The 12,784-nt window shown below is 33.7% G+C and overlaps 1 protein-coding gene across 1 annotated transcript in view; it reads left to right on the forward strand.

Annotated features, from left to right (window-relative positions):
* LOC126878485 (cytotoxic granule associated RNA binding protein TIA1-like) overlaps positions 1-12,784 on the forward strand; it is a 383,419-nt gene that overhangs the window by 158,474 nt on the left and 212,161 nt on the right. Inside the window, exon 2 of the mRNA XM_050641237.1 lies at positions 10,488-10,563. The gene's annotated coding sequence lies outside the window, so the exon portion shown is untranslated. The remainder of the gene's footprint in view (positions 1-10,487; positions 10,564-12,784) is intronic.

A 12,784-nucleotide genomic window follows, 5' to 3' on the forward strand; every position in this document is an offset into this window, starting at 1 on the left:
TGAGACAATGTTTAGATGTTTTTTCCAATGATTTTTCAGATATAGCATGCTTAAATGTAGCATCAGTGGTTGCGTTTTTATATGTATAAAGAAATCCGTATTAAGTTCGCTTTTTTATGTCTTCTTATAGTGATAAGGGACAGATTCGTATAGTGTTGCAAATGTATTTACCTTGCTAAATAGATTTCAATAAAGAAATTTACATTTCATATTTTTCCATTGTAGCTTTCTCCTTCTTTTTGTGTAGACATGACTCTGCCGGTTTTTCAATGTGCCTCCAGTAAGTTGTCATTCCATCGTTTTCCTGGTCTTCCCACTGATCGTGTTCCTATTGGAGAACAGTCTCTCGCCGTTCCTAATACTCTATTTTTGGTCATTCGACTTATGTGGTCGTTCCATTCTCCTCTTCTGTTTTCTACCCAGGTATTAATGTTATCCACCTTGCATCTCCGTCATATATCTGCAGTTCTAGCTCTGTCCAATAGTGTTTTACCATCGATTTTTCGAAGGATTTTCATCTCTGCTGTTTCTAGCATTCTTTTTTTTCCTTTCTGTATCACGTCGTATTTCTGCCGCGTATGGTATTATTGGTCTGATGACTGTTTTGTACATTCTGCCTTTCACTTCTTTTCCGATATTTTTATATCTCCATATTGATACATTTAGACAACCTGCAGCTCTGTTTGCTTTATTCACTTGATCTTCCACTTCGGTTTCGAGCTATATAGCGTGAATCCCAATTTTCATAGCCTAGGCCTAGATAGTGTTATGCCTAGCTATTTAAACTCCATGAATTGTTCTATTCACTGGTAAACATACAGTTTGCTGCCGGAAAATTTTTTACTGTTTCTTGGTAATTTGGGTCTGCTGAATCCAAAAATGCCACCAGATTTGCTCCATCAGATCGTTTTCAGAAAATACAACAATACAGCACTACCTACATATATGTAGTGCTGCTACCTACCCATGAAATAAACTAAATATGAATAAAAAGTAAGATATTTATTGTACAATAATGTACTCACAAAAATCATCACACAAATCTGCAAAAAAAATTTAACTTTTCATCTAACCTAACCGGCAGCGTCGCAACAAAAATGTGTTATTCGGCGTCACCTAAAAACTTCCTTTTATATGATTTTCTTGGAAAGGCTTTAAAAGGACGGTCCCTTTGAAGACTCCAGCAGTAATCCGCCATCATGTGATTGTCCCATCTCGCTGATACCCCTCTTCCATCGTTTTGATATCTTGGTGGAAGCGTTCCCCTTGTTCCTCACTAGGGTCACCAAGATTTTCTGGGAAACGGTGTAAGTGGCTGTGGAGGTAATGAATTTTAATACTCCAACCGTGTTTGTTAAAATTGTTGAGCATTTCTTCCACTCTAATGCCCAATTGGTATACTTCCACATTTGTTGCCAATATGTAGAAGGACACAGTTTAAACTTCGTTTGGAACTGTCGATAAAAAGACGCCAGTGATCTGGTGTATACTCCGATACACCCATTTTTTCTAACAGTTTTTAGTATTGTTATAAAAAACCATATCATCTTGCTGAGAAAAAAAGGCTAAATATATTTTATCTCTATTACGGTAGTATGTAATTTTGGTGTCTGATGTCCGTGACAAATGTCCGATTTAGGGTTAAAAATGGCCGATTTCGCAATTTTCAAAATTTTTCAATCGCTTATATAACAAAAACTAATAACTTAAGAGAAAAATCACTAAACACCTTTTCTCTTTGGAATGATTCAAAAAAGCTAAAAAAAATTGTTCGATGCAAAAAGAATAATTTTAGGACAAACCCCTAATCTTTCCCCTCGCCTGGCAAGGTCTTATGCTCTTCAGAATCGCCTGTCATTGTATACATTTCTTCTAAATGACTTACTCAAACACATACTTAAATTTAAACCTTACAGGAGAAAGTTTATTTTACCCCCTAAACTTGCACTTTTCGATTCACCTGGTAGATACACGTGCACCGCTGATGCCTGCCAGGTCATGGTTTTTAGCCTTGGTGTGCTATGAATTATCACTAGAAAAATTTCCAGCCTTACAGGACGACCGTTAGTCGGAGGGTTCACTAGCTCTTAGACTAATATTGCAATTATAGCGGTGGAATATACAGAAATGTAAGAATATTTAAGTATTTGATAAGTATGTTATATCTCGAAAACTAGAGCTGATACAAAGAAAAGGTTTGTATTTTTGGAATCAGCACAAATAAATTAACTAAAATCAGTTAATTTTTTTTTCGGCAGCATGACAAAATTTTTTTTTTGTTGGGCTGTGAATTGTCTGACCCTCCAGCTCTAACTTACATCTTGGTCTTTTTTGGGGTAATTAACATTTTAAATTGGTGCAGCATACGTTGTAAATCATCTTCACTTTGAGAGATTATTATTGCATTGTCTGCATATCAGATTATTTTGAGTTGTTCTTCTCCCATGTGGTATCCGTTTTTAGTTCTTATTTTCTTATTATTTCATCCATAATTAGGTTGAACAATAAAGGACTCAGAGAGTCTCTCTGTGTTATTCCATTTCCAGCTTCAATTTCGTCAATTAGTTCTTCTCCTACTTTTACTTTTATTGTGTTGTTCTGGTAGATATTTTCGATTGTTTTAATTATTCCTAAAGGTACCTCTCTTGGGTACAATAAACGGATAACGTCCTTTAATTTAACCCTGTCAAATGCCTTCTTAAGGTCCACGAAACATAAATATGCTGGTTTGTTGTATTCTAATGATTTCTCTTGAATCAGCCTCATTATAAATATAGCGTCAGTGCATGATCTTCCTGACCTAAAACCTTGTTGTTCTTCTGCTAATGTAATAATTTTATTCAGTTTGTTTTTTTTACCTTTGGTCGTTAATTTTAATGTCGTGTTTAATAAATTAATTCCTCTGTAATTCACCTGGTCCAATTTTTCTCCCTTTTTGAAGAGGGGAATTAGGATGCTTGATCTCCATTCTTGTGGTGTTCTGTTTTGTTCTATTATTTTTTGGATTAGTTTTAATAGTTGTTTGGCCAGATCTTATCCTCCATAGTTTATGAGTCCATTTGATATTCTGTCCTCTCCTTCTTCTTCATGTGCCATCTCCGCGACGGAGGTTAGCAATCATCATGGCTATTCTGATCTTAGATGCTTATGCCCTGAATAGTTCGGTTGATGTGCATCCGTACCATTCTCTCAAGCTACGCAACCACGAGATACGTCTCCTTTCTACACTTCTCTTGCCCTGGATTTTCCCCTGTATAATCAACTGAAATATGTTGTATCTCTCATTACGCATAAGATACCCCAGGTACTGCAGCTTTCGTGTCTTGATGGTTTCCAATATTTCCAGTCTTTTGTTAACTCTTCTCATGACTTCGTTGTTTGTTATATGCTCGGTCCATGATATTTTCAGGATTTTTCTATACGCCCACAGTTCAAATGCTTCCAACTTTTTAGTAGTCGATGCGTTAAGTGTTCATGCTTCTATCCCGTAAAGCAGAGGCGAGAAAATATAACACCTTGGCAGCCTAACTCTCAAGTCTAATTTCAGTTCTCTTGCACAAAGTAGCTTTTTCATTTTATTGAAGTTTGTTCTTGCTTCTCTATTCGAACTTTGATTTCTTTGGAGTAATCGTTTGTTTGATTAATTATTATTGTCCTCTCCTGGTAATTTCCTATTTTTTTATTTCCTCAATGCTTCCTTTACCTCTGTTTCTTCAATGTTTATTTCTTCGTGTGTTGTCACTTCAGGCGTTGGTGGTTCATTATCGTCACATTTAGCAAATAGAGATCGAAAATAGTCTGCCCAAATTTCCTTCTGAATATGTTTAGTTTTTATTAGCTCGTTCATCTTTTTTCTTTGTCCTTTGATCATTCTCCATATTTCCTTTTGTGTTCCGCAGAAGTCGTGTTCCATCTGTTTTGAGAAGCTCTCCCAGTGTTCTCCTTTTATGGTCTGACTAAAGTGTTCGTTTCGGTTCTGATTCATTTATAGTGGTGTATGCATGTTGTGTTTGTTTTGTTCTGTATTGTAAAATGGCTTTCTTCTTTTCTTCACATTTTATCTTCACTTCCTCTCTAAACCATGAGGTTTTCTTTTTCGATATATTAGTATTCGTTACTTTCCTCTCTCCCTATTATGTTGCTGCGTTAATTCTGTTACCTTTCAGTTTTTTTCAGCTTTCCTCGATGTTATCGTTTTCTAATATTTCATTCTCAGCAATCTTTTCTGATATTATTTTTCTGTACACGCATTCCGTGGATTCTGTATTTAGTCGTTCGACTCTGATTTTTTTTGTGTTGGTGCCACTCTCTTAGGTGATTTCGTGGTGATTCTTATTTAACATAATACTAGGCTGTGGTCACTACTTACATCTGCTGAGTTGAGGCATCTTACGTCGGTTTTTTTATGGATCTGTGTTGGCTACAACATAGTCTATCATAAATCTTTGTTCACGGGTTTGATTGAATGTACATTTGTGTTGGTCTTTGTGGTCTAAAAAGATGTTGTTTATTCTAAGTTCGGTATTCGTACAGAAGTTTATCATCAGTTCTCCATTTCCGTTTTTGTCATTTGACATTGTATTTTAATTTTTAATAAGTACCTACCTATGTGAAATCTTCTTTGTTAACTATTTTCCATTCACTTCTAAATGTAGGTCTCTCGCAACTGCTTCCATATTTCTTTATCTTGCGCCAATATAATTGACGGTTGGTTTTTTGTTGATTAGTGGTACCGTCAACAAAAAATTTTCTTTGTACTTATTTGTGATCTAATAGACCGGTCTAGTTACACTCAAAAATAGGAGTTAGGTTACAATAATTACCATCATGCTGAAAATTGGCAGGATTGTTCAAAATACCATCATAAATGGAATCTAAAAATATCACAAGGACACATTCCTGTACTGGCTGTATACCATAAATCACAAAAAATAAAAACCTTATTTTGTAAAAGGTATATTTATAATCCCTGAAAAGGGCTGTATCATAACAAAACGTTTTTGGAATCAATATTCCATCATCAGTGTTATCACAGGTTTACATGCTAAAAGCCACCAAAATGTACGGGCAAAAATCCTTAAATTGATTTTAAACAGTTAGGGTTACATTATATTTTCCGATTTTAAAGGATGTTAAAAATATTTCCAGATTAGTTGTCACCTAAACTCTGCCATGTAAGGTTCTACCTACAATTTACCAATAAATATGGTTGATGTCATGTGATGCCAGAGGTTAATCTGGAAATGTTTTTAACATCTTTTAAAATCGGATAATATAATGTAACCCCAACTGTTTAAAATCAATTTAAGGGTTTTTACCCGTACATTTTGGTGGCTTAAAGCATGTAAACCTGTGATAACACTGATGATGGAATAATGATTCCGAAAACGTTTTGTTGTGATACAGCCCTTTTCAGGAATTTTAAATATACCTTTTACAAAATAAGGTTTTTATTTTTTTACAGCTTGCCAACAAAAAAATATTTACAAAGTGAATATAACGCGAAAATAATAAGAATTATTATTTCAATTTTACGGCTTATTCCCAACAAAAATAGTAAATTGATAAATTGATATGACAAAGTATTAACTTATAATAATAATTCTGCTTACTTATGCGTCTTATTCAATTTGTAAAGATGGGTTTTGTCGGAATAAACACGTTCTATCTTTAAGTCGGCTAATCTAATCACCCTACCTATTCTTTTCTCAGAAGGGTTTGAACATTATAATGAAAGCCAACTTTCTAGGCAAAATGTTTTTTGCTAAGCACTAATAAACATTTCAATATACAGTAAACTTTATGCAAATTACACCGTTTTCTTCCTGGATGGCGAAATCCTTTAGGTAGATGACACCCTCGAGGTATTAATTAGTCTTGAGTACTACTCCGGAGTGAAAATACGTGTTAAACCTAATTATATTACTTGAATATGTTGAAGTTTAAAAAAAAACTAAGTCAACTCCACAAGAAGTTATTTCCAACGGAATTAGCTTTCTTCTCTCTATGTATGGAGCGCCTAAAAAAACTACGTTTTTTACAGCAGCTAGATCCAAAAGACTGGGGATGGAAATTAGTCGACAGCTCATCAGAACCAATTCAAACTTTACTCCCACCTGCGCCGGAAAAACTCCTGAACACAATTTTTTGCAACTGTAAAAAGGGATGTAGCGCTAAATGTGGTTGCAAAAAAGTTGGACTGTTTTGTTAGGTAGCATGCACTAATTGTCAAAACCGGTCGTGCTCCAATGTTGAATCACCAAAAATTGAGGATTCATTTGATTCTATCGAGGATCCATGCGATGTGTCATTATTGGGGGAATTTACTTTCACCCAGGATAAACAAGAAGAAGAAGAAGAACAATAAGAAGAAGAAGAAGAACTAGAAGGTGAAGAAGTAGAATAAGAAAAACAAGGAGAAGAGGAAGCAGAAGTATTAGAAAATTATGAAGTAGTTGGATAAATTTCCCTTTTTTTTTAATTTATACCGCGTTTTATAACTTTTATCATTTGTAACCCTTGCCAATATCAATTATTCAATAGTTTCAAATTAAACAGAATCATAACAGATCCGTGGAATAGGCCTTCTGGGAAAACCACGTTAAAAAACGCGCTAAGTACACTACCTCAAAGGTGGTGTGGAAACGTGTGCGCATATTATGACGATTACAACTATTTGAATCGTTGTATCTCAAAAACAGTAGCTCTTAGGAAAAAAGTAATAAGACATTTTTTTATAGATAATTATCTAATCTACATTTTTTGTTAGAAAAAATTTTGATAAAATTTACCGTTTCGTTGAAAATCGCTGAAAACTAAATTTGGAGACCTTTGACCCCGCGTAATTTTTTTAGCTCGGATCGGATTTATGAGGACTTTTTAGATTTCATTTATGATGGTATTTTGAACAATCATGCCAATTTTCAGCTTGATGGTATTTTTTGTAAACTCGGATGTGTAAGTTGACCGGAGTATGACCCTATATTTGGCGTTGTTAAAGCTCTTACATCAAGAATATGAATTGATATTGTGTGTTATTATATGGAATATCATTGACTGTTGACCTTGTTTATTCTGCCAAGTGTACTTGTGTTGGGGCTCGTGAAAAAAACATGTGTTATTTTTCTTAAAAAATATAGTATTTTCATCGCAAAATTCAATAGTAATTGTATAACTCCGTTAAGATTTATTGTGTCTTCGTTAAATCGGTGTTGTATACTGCCTCTGCTATTTTTTGTTACACTTGCCTCCTTTATATAGCAACTACCGTAAAAGAGAAATCCGTTTATAGTCGGCAGAAGAACTAACATTCTAAATAAACGAGTTGTAGGGAATGGCTCTAGATTCAGCGTTTTTGGCTTTACAGTCTATTAACCATGATATTTGAGTAATGCTTTGTTGACTACTCCAAGGTCTTAGATAACGTAAAATATAATAAAATATGGCATATATTGAGAAATTTGATCAAACCAACGATCAATCCTGTATACTAAAATTAAATATTTCGCTATATTAACATAAAAACATAAGTTTGTGTCACCCTGTCAATACGGGTGGCCCTGTATATTTGAAAATATTTTTAAATTATGGTCTTATCTATGCCTCAACTTTTACCTCAATAAATTTTTTTCGTAAGTTTTCAGCATAAATAAAAGTATCAAAGCATTCAAAAAATGCAGACTAACTTCTTTCAGATATATTAAACGTAATTTTAGCATATTTTAAATAAATATTTAGTGTACATGAGTTACCTACTTCTACAGCAAGAGGCACACATATATTTAACCTTTAATATTCCAAACCTTTATTACTTTAATACGCTTGTATTTTTGTATTGATAACAGTTACATTTTTCTATAGCCCCATATCCATTCTATCTATCTGAACGGAACAAATGAAAGCCATTAAAATTTGGTTTGAAATTTTTTACGATCTGTTGCTGAATAATATCCTCTGCATAAAAAATGGCCGTATCTCAAACACCCATTGCATTGCATGACTCGTGGAACATACAACTCCACGTTATAAACCAGCTTTTTTATTACTACCTCATTCAGGATCATTTGACTCTAAATGTCACCATTGGAAGTTGGGGTCAGCTCATTATCTTTTTATTTTCTGAGCTGTCTCTTTGCATTAAATATTTTGAAATTATTTCCGTATAAGGATTTAATAATAGTAAGTTCTTCTTTTGATCGCTTAAGATCAACATGATCAATAAACTTAATCTTTTTGGCAGGTTAAAATTTAGCATATAAGCCACGTTGGCATATGGCCTCACGCGTTTTTTTTTAATTCCGGATTATACTAAATTTCAAAACTAACAGAGTAACGTCTCAAATAGGAAACTAATCTGATATGCACATTTTAGTACCTGTTCTTGTTTTACAATGGTAATACACTACTCCAAGAAATTAACGCACCACCTTAAAAATGGGTAATTTTTGATGTCTCAAATTTCCTAAACCTGTTGTCCGATTTAAGTGATATTTAATATATATTATAGCCTTGCTCTTTAACAATATCGCTATAATAAAAATGTTACTAGACAGGTAAATTGTCACTGTATACCGGGTGTACCAATCAAACTATTTTTTTCTCACAGTTCACCATACTCTGTGGAATATTCTAGCACTTATCAAATAATGAAGGTAAAATCCAACTATAGCCTCAGGTTTTCTTAACATTCTGATTTTTGATTCATTCGCTTATGTTAGATAATAAAAAAGTTAGGTACTTTAGCAACCAGCCATGAACTTCATCAATACAGGGTTTCTAAATAAGTGCGGCAAACTTTAAGGGGTAATTCTGCATGTAAAAATAATGACAGTTTGCTTTATAAACATATGTCCGCAAATGCTTCGTTTCCGAGATACGGGATGTTGAAATTTTTCTTACAAACTGACGATTTATTTATTGCCCTAAAACCGGTTAAGATATGAAATAAAGAAAATAACAAAGGAGAATAAGCAAGCCTGGAAAAAATTTCAACAGTGTAGAGATGAAAATAACAAAACAAAATATATTGAGAAACGTAATACTTACAAACAACCAACAAAAACAAAAATATTGGTGGGTGAAATAAACTGCTCGTCAAAAGTTAGGGATATAGAAAATTCTGCTGATTTTCATAGTTGATTTTTTCGCGAACAGACGGATTCCGCTATTTTTTTATTATAGCCTTTTATTTAGTATTTACACAGTTGTGCAAAGGTTTACTCAAACTTATTTTTTGTAGTTCTACCAGGTGGAAGAAAAAAATATGTTTTTCTTATGTTAAGTTTGAGACACCCTGTAGGGAGAACGAGGTACAAAATGTGAGTATACATCAGAATAATGTTGTAGTCTTATGTTTTGTAAACATGCAGTTGTTTGAATGTCCCTGATATCTTTAGAAACAACAAATAAATAGAAACAAAAAATAGAGGGTTTTTTTATTTAACATGTGTTTTAACCGAAACAAAAGTTTGAGACACCTTGTAGGGAGAAAAATGCACAAAGGTGAGTATACCCCGATATTATGTTGTAATCTCATATTTTTTGAAAATTTTATTTTTTTAATATCTCTGATATCTTTAATAACAAAGAAACTAGACGGTATTACTCTTTAATATGTTTTTCTATGTTTCACATGTGTGATGTGACGCATGTCGTCAGTTAAAACACATATTAAAGAGTAATATCGTCTAGTTTCTTTGTTATTAAAGATAAACAAATTAAAAAAATAAAATATTCACAAAATATGAGACTACAACAAAATAACTCACCTTTGTTCCTTTTTCTCCCTACAAGGTGTCTCAAGGTGTGTTTTGGTTAAAGCACATGTTAAATTACAAAACCGTCTATTTTTTTATTTCTAAAGATGTCAGGGGCATTCAAAAAACAAAATGTTCACAAAACATAAGACTACAATACGGTTTCGATATATACTCCCATTTGTACCTCGTCCTTCCTAGAGGGCGTCTCAAACTTAACATAATAAAAACATTTCTTTTCTTCCACCAGGTATAAGTACAAAAAAAGTTTGAGTAAACCTTTGCATAACTGTGTAAATACTAAAGAAAAGTCTAAAATAATAAAAAATTGGCTGAAAGCCTTCGGTCGATGGCCTTTTGATACATTGTATCAATAAAGTATGTCTCTCTCTAATAAAAAATTAGCGGAATCCGTTAATCTGTTCACGAAAAAATCTGCTATAAAAATTCAACACAGTTTTCTATATCCCTAACTTTTGACGAGCAGTCTATATTATTTTTAAGCTATGTGCTATTACTCACACTGTACATTAGATACTTACTTCATGTATCGAGTTTTACGTTTTCTCGTTTAATTACCTTAATAAGCCTTGGTAATTTACCTCGTCTAAACCACTCGAAACTCTATAAATGCCATATTTAATGGCTTATAATAACCGTTTACATAATCTGCATAATTTCAACAAATTTAACAATTTTAGTTTTGTTACATTTATATAATTTTTATTACAGGGATTGTCGAGTGGTTCGAGATCCACAAACGTTGAAGTCGAAGGGATATGGATTTGTTTCGTTTATTAAAAAGGGGGTAAGTGTGATAAATAAATTTAAACATTAAATAAATTGAAAAAACTGTATGACTTGTACACACTTCTAAAATATAGGTCAAACTGGCAACAGGTGTATTTTCTCAAAAAACATTGATAGTATGTAAAATTATTTAATAAAATCAGCTAAGTACATACTTTCGGCATGGCATATGCCATCTTCAAAGCTTCCTATCTTCTTCTTATCGTGGTCTATAAAGTCCCCTTGACATTGGCGATTAATATGGTGAAACTGTCTCTCTCTCGAGCTATTCTAAATAATTGCTCTGCTCACTTTATTCCTGTCCACTCTCTGATATTTTTCAACCAAGAGGCCTGTTTTCTACCAATTCCTCTGCGTCCTTCGATTTAATCATAATAAGTTGAAGAATATTATGTCCAAAATAGACCATCTTTATACATTTTAAGTTTTCAAGCAGCTCGCGAGTAGCATTTGCTCTCTTAAGAACTGCTACATTTGTGAGCATCGCCGTCCATGGTATTATTAGTACGTCTGTGCAGCCACATTTTAAAAGCCTCCAAACGATTAATGGTGGATATTTTTAATATTCATGCTTCGACACCGTATAAGAGGACTGACCAAATATAACATATAATCATGCACTTTCGAAGTTGAAGTTGCAAGTTATCATTACAGAAGAATGGCCTCATTTTTAAAAATGTTGTGCGGGCTATCTCAATTCTACATTTTATCTCTTTATCTGGATCTAGTTGTTCAGTCTCCTTCGTCTTATAATACAAGGAAAAGTGGAGGGAAAGGGATGGATTGGTCGAAAGAAACTTTCATGGCTGCGTAATATTAAACAATGGTGTAGCTCCACAGTAGAGGAATTATTTCGCACAGCAGCCGATAGAGAAAAGTTTCAGGAAATTGTAAATATTATGACGGCCAACGTCCGAATACAAAAACGACACCTAAAGAAGAGAATAATGTTAAAATGTAAAGTTTGAGTATATAAAATTATCAAAAATTAATCAAAACTTTTAAAGTTTGACCCAGCGTAGATCTTTTCTTTCGACTGCCAAAACCTACAAGGAGAGTTGAGCTGCAAACTCTATAGCAGAGAACATAAAACAGTCAATCATATCTTATATGACTGCCAGATATTAGATCGCAGGTGACTGCAAAAATATAATGTACACATCCACTAAGCCTGTTAATGGATTATTCTTCCTGTTCTTCACTGAAGTCACCTAAATTTTCTGGAAATTAATCTCGGATATCTTGGAGGTAGTGACCTTTAACTTATATTAAAATTAAAGAACAGCTTCTATTGGTTTTTGCTTCAAAATGCATTACCATCCTGACTGCTGAATCTAGTCCTTTAATATGTACAATACAAAATTAACAATCATCGTGATGGATGCCAAAATTTACCAGATAAGCTCTTTTCACAAGATAAGAAACCTAATTTGGTCAAGAAAAAATACAGTTAATGTTACAAGGTTAAATATTGGCGAATATGAGTTCGAAAAGATAAAACACTTTAAATATCTTTGGGTATTAGTTAATGGAACTAATGATAAAAGCCTAGTAATTAGAATGAAAAAATCCTGACAGGAAGTAGAACCTACTGGAAATACGACTTCCTCGAAACTATTTTTGCTATTCTTACTAAGAATAGCAAACTGAAAATTTACAGAGCAGCAGTAATCACATATGGTGCTAAAGTAATGTGCTTGACACAGAAAGATGAAGAAATATTGAGGATCCTAGAGAGAGAAATCATTCTGAGAATAGCTGGCCCACTCATCATGGCATCTACACTCCTAGCGGAGTGATTTCCACCCTCTTTGGGCTCTTCCGATTCGTTTGTCACGGTGAATCAATCTGTATTAACATTTTGGTTTTAGAGTTAATTGTGTGACTTGGTATCTTCTACAATTTTCCTCCATTCGTTCCTCTTTTTGCTTCTGGTTACCCATTCTCTGACTCCCATCTTCTTAAAGTCCTCCACTATCCGGTTCTCCCAATTAGTTTTGGGTCTTCCTCGTGGTCTGCCTGATACAGGTCTCCATTTGTAAATTTTCTTGATAACAGCTTCTGAATTCCTCCTTTCCTTATGTCCCATCCATCTGAGTCCCTGTGCCTTGATAAATCTGACAATGTCTTCTCCTTTCAGAAGTTCTCTTACTTCGTAGTTCATGAGTTTTCTAAATTCATTATTACCTAGGTTTAGTGGCCCTGCTATCCTCCGAATT

The sequence above is a fragment of the Diabrotica virgifera genome, chromosome 10 (genome assembly GCF_917563875.1).
Source record: "Diabrotica virgifera virgifera chromosome 10, PGI_DIABVI_V3a".
Classification (NCBI taxonomy): Eukaryota; Metazoa; Arthropoda; class Insecta; order Coleoptera; family Chrysomelidae; genus Diabrotica; species Diabrotica virgifera.